The sequence below is a fragment of the Sinocyclocheilus rhinocerous genome, unplaced genomic scaffold (assembly GCF_001515625.1).
Source record: "Sinocyclocheilus rhinocerous isolate Xijiao unplaced genomic scaffold, SAMN03320098_v1.1 scaffold1769, whole genome shotgun sequence".
Lineage (NCBI taxonomy): Eukaryota > Metazoa > Chordata > Actinopteri > Cypriniformes > Cyprinidae > Sinocyclocheilus > Sinocyclocheilus rhinocerous.
This window is the reverse complement of record NW_015648512.1, coordinates 10,464-14,749: the sequence shown is the minus strand read 5'-3', so window position 1 is coordinate 14,749 and position 4,286 is coordinate 10,464.

The following is a 4,286-nucleotide window of genomic DNA, read 5'->3' as shown; positions in this document are numbered from 1 at the left end:
TTGTCACTCAAACAAACTCCCATATAAATAATTATTCAAAAAATTGAATTTCCCTGCAGCCAGTGGGCCCCCTTTCCAGTGTAGGCCCCTGGGCTTCAGTCCCTTGAAGCTCGTGCATTAATGCGCCCCTGACAGACAGACACACACACACACACTCCAGCCAGCACTCGTGAAAGAAACACCAACACCAGGAATCCGCCCCTGCCTTAGGCACTCAGCTCCTGTAACAAGCAAAAATCTGATTATACACTTGAAGAGACACAGTCACTCTATCACAGATGGGTTACAATAAGGAGAGTCACCCCACCCACACAACTGACCAACAAAGGGACAGGAAACAAATACTTAAATCCACCAAAATAACTAAGACAATAATAATAGTGACTATAATAAATTGTTATTGCTACTATTACAACACAAAACAAAACTCAACCAAAAAGCAGAAACATCAAACAAACCAACACTTACACAATAAATTATAACAATCACAGTACAACAAACAAAAACAAAACAATTGAGCGCAATGGAACCAAACTCACGTGGAGCACCACTCACAAAAATCAAACACACGTTTCACCATAAAGGCGCCCAATCAAAACACAAAAATCAAGGGAAAAAAAAAGAAGAGAGAAAATATTTGTAAACCAAGAAACACACACACACACCGAAATTGCAAAACAAATTTAACAAAAAGCAACAGCGTCTCCAGATGCCCCCAACAACAGGGAAACTGACCGCAAGTAGCGACGCCACTGAAATGTCTACAATAAAATTACAATTTAGACAGATCAAACAAACCGATATAAAGTTGGTTGGACGTTTCACATTTTTCAGAGATTCAACCTCGGAAATCTTCAATAGTTCTTTAACGATTTAGCACAAGGACAAGAAACATAATGTGTTATAATTGTTTTCAAATGTAGAAGAGAACACAATGTGTTTTATTTGTTTTAATCTGCCTTAAGGTATTGTAACTGATGGACCGTATAATGTAAAAGTGCAGGATAGGGACCGTCTGCAAAGTGCAAAACGTAGAGCACAAAATTATTCCAATTATTCCATCTAAATGCTTCACTTTTGAAATGTATAAAAAATAAATCTCAAATATAAGGGGTGTGTCTTATTACTGGTTCATACAAGAACATTTAGATGTTGGTTTTATTCACAGAACTATAGCACAACAATAGTTATTGAAATGGAACAATTGAGAAAAAGCTTGCAAAGCATTATATTGCACTTGTTTTGACCAAGTTTGACATTCAGAAGTTTAAATAACTTAATTTAGAATGCACACAGTTTGATATCTAAACTTCAAGGGGCGTGTCTTGTTACTTGTTCAAAGAACAATATTTATGGCCTCTTTTGGAAGGCCAACCAAAGTAGTTTCGCTTTCACGACGAAACACAGCGCCTTCACGACATGGCGGCAACAGCAATACTGCAGCGAGAATAAAAGTTACGCCTTCTTTCTTTGCGTGAACATTTGGTAAACATACAGCATTTTATCTCATCTTCAAAGGCTGTGTCTTGTTACTGGTTCATAGAATAACAGTTAGACATCGGTTGAATTTGCAGAACTATAACACACCACATGCTATTGAAATGTAAACACATACGTCAGTTAATAAAAAATACAAATACTCTTTATTTCAGCTTTATGGGGTGTGTCTTGTAATTGTTTCCTATAATGACATTTAGATGATGTTGGTTTTATTCACAGTGTAACACAACAAAAGCTATTGAATTGTAAAAACTGAGAAAGAGCTCTGGAAGCTTCCCAAAGAGTGTGCAGTACACCGCCCCCTAGAGGAATACATTGCAGTTGCTTTGACTGAGTATGATATTCAGAAATGTGAATAAATAAATTAAAAATACACAAAGTCTGACATGTCAACTTTAAAGGGTGTGTCTTGTTACTGGTTCATAGAACAACATTTACATGCTGGTCTCATGCACAGAACTATAACACAATGCACGATATTTAAATGGCAACAAATACATCTATTAATTTCTAATAAATACGCTCTTCGGTCCCAATTCTAAGGGGTGTGTCATGTTACTTGTTCATGGAACAACATTTACATGCTGGTTTTATTCGCCAAACTGCAACACAGCAAAAGCTATTGAAATGTAAGGATTGCGCAAAAAGCTCACAAAGCCTTTCACAGATTGTGCAGTACACCGCCCCCTAGAGGAACATGTTGCATTTGTTAAGACTAAGTTCGACATTCAAACTTTTATACATTAATTTAAAATGCATACAGTTTTCCATCTCAACTTCAAAAGGTGTGTCTTGTTAATTGGGCCTAAAAGAGCATTTCCATGCAGGTTTTACTCTCATTTGTAATTCAGGATACATGCTATTGAATTAAATTCAAATCTGCTAATAAATTAATTTAAAATGCATGCAGTTTTCTTTGTCAAATCCAAAGGGTTTGTCTTGTTACTGATTCCTGGAAGAACATTTTGATGGTGGTTTTAGCCACATAACTATAATAGAACACACATTATAGACATTTAAACCAATACATAATTTAGTTTAAAATAAATACAATCTTCTACCTCAGCTTCAAAGGCTGTCTTGTTACATATTTCTCAAATAACATTTTACAGTTGCTTTCATTGTCAAAAGAGATGCAGAAGTCACGCTATTGACATTCAAGAATAGCTTGCAAAACCTTCCAAAGAGTCTCCAGTATTACTGCCCCCTAGAGGAAGATACTGCAGTTGTTTTGGCTGAGTTTGTCATTCAAACCTTTAATAAATTAATTTAAAATCAATACAGTCTTCTATTTCAACTTCAAAGGGTGTGTCTTGTTTCTGATTCCTAAATTAACATTTCAATTCAGGTTTTACTCTAATATGTAATTCAGGACACATGCTATTGAATTAAATTTATTTAATTAATTAATTGTTTTAATAGTTGTTCATGAGTCCCTTATTTGTCCTGAGCAGTTAAACTGTCCATTATTCTTCAGAAAAACATGCAAAATATCTTACTCAGGACAGTACTAAAAAAATAACATGCATTTTGTGTGATCCCTCTTACAAAACATTAAAGTGTTTTTTAAAAAAACAAACAAACAAAATGGACCCTTTAAAAAATGAGCTCGAAAATTTAATTTTTAACTAACTGATGTATTGATTAATCAGCTTAATAAACAGTTTAATTGGCTATTCAGTTTCAACTGAATGTTTTCTCTCAAATTTCTGTGACTAAAACGGACATTAAAATATTCTTCTAGAAACCAGTAACAAGACACAGCTTTTGAAGTTGTTATGGAAAACTGCATACCTTTTAAATGAATTTATTAACAGATTTGAATTTCATTCAATAGCATGTGTTCTGAATTACATATGAGAGTAAAACCTGAATTTAAATGTTAATTTATGAATCAGAAACAAGACACACCTTTTGAAGTTGAAATAGAAGACTGCAGGCTATTCATTTTAAATGAATTCATTAACAGATTTTAACAGATTCTATTCAATAGCATGTATCCTGATTTACAAATGAGAGTAAAACCTGCACAGAAATGCTCTTTTAGGCCCAATTAACAAGACACAACTTTTGAAGTTGAGATGGAAAACTGTATGCATTTGAAATAAATTTATTAAAGGTTTGAATGTCAAACTCATATTGTCAAATGAGCCGGTGCGGTTGACATTGAGCCGGTGCGGGCTTGCCTGATGGGCTCCAACACATAGCCAGTCAGTCTGCGGTTCTGTTAGACTCTGAGAAGATGAGGATGTGAGCTAGAACGCTTCAGCAACCCCTAAATTCCTGCCAGGCCTCTGCCTTGACTTTCCATTCACCAAAGATCCTAGGATCTCAGCTGATGTCTCTCTTAGCTCTTTTTCACTTTCCACTGGGAATAAACTTTGGAGTGCATCACTCTTCAAACCCGGAAGAAGGTGATCGCGACTCCTACACCACCGAACCTCCAAACCATCAAGACTTTCATCCGAGACTGCATCTGTACGCTCCTTCCAGGCCAAAGCAATGCAAGTATCGTACATTTAACTAAACGAAACAGAGGTTTAGTATAAGCTGTATACCCCGCTCTAAAACGGCGCTGATGGTTTCACTGACTCTTTTCATAGCTTCATTCTCTGGTTTTTCCTGATGTTTTCATCCATCACGCCTCATTTGCCCTTTCCCATGTATCAGTGATTGTTTGTTTGTTTGTTTGTTAGACTAGTTTGTGTTAGTGTTTAGTTAATAAAACTCTTGTGCACAAATTACATGAGTTTCTGCATGAGCCATGCAAATTAATGTCCCTTTAC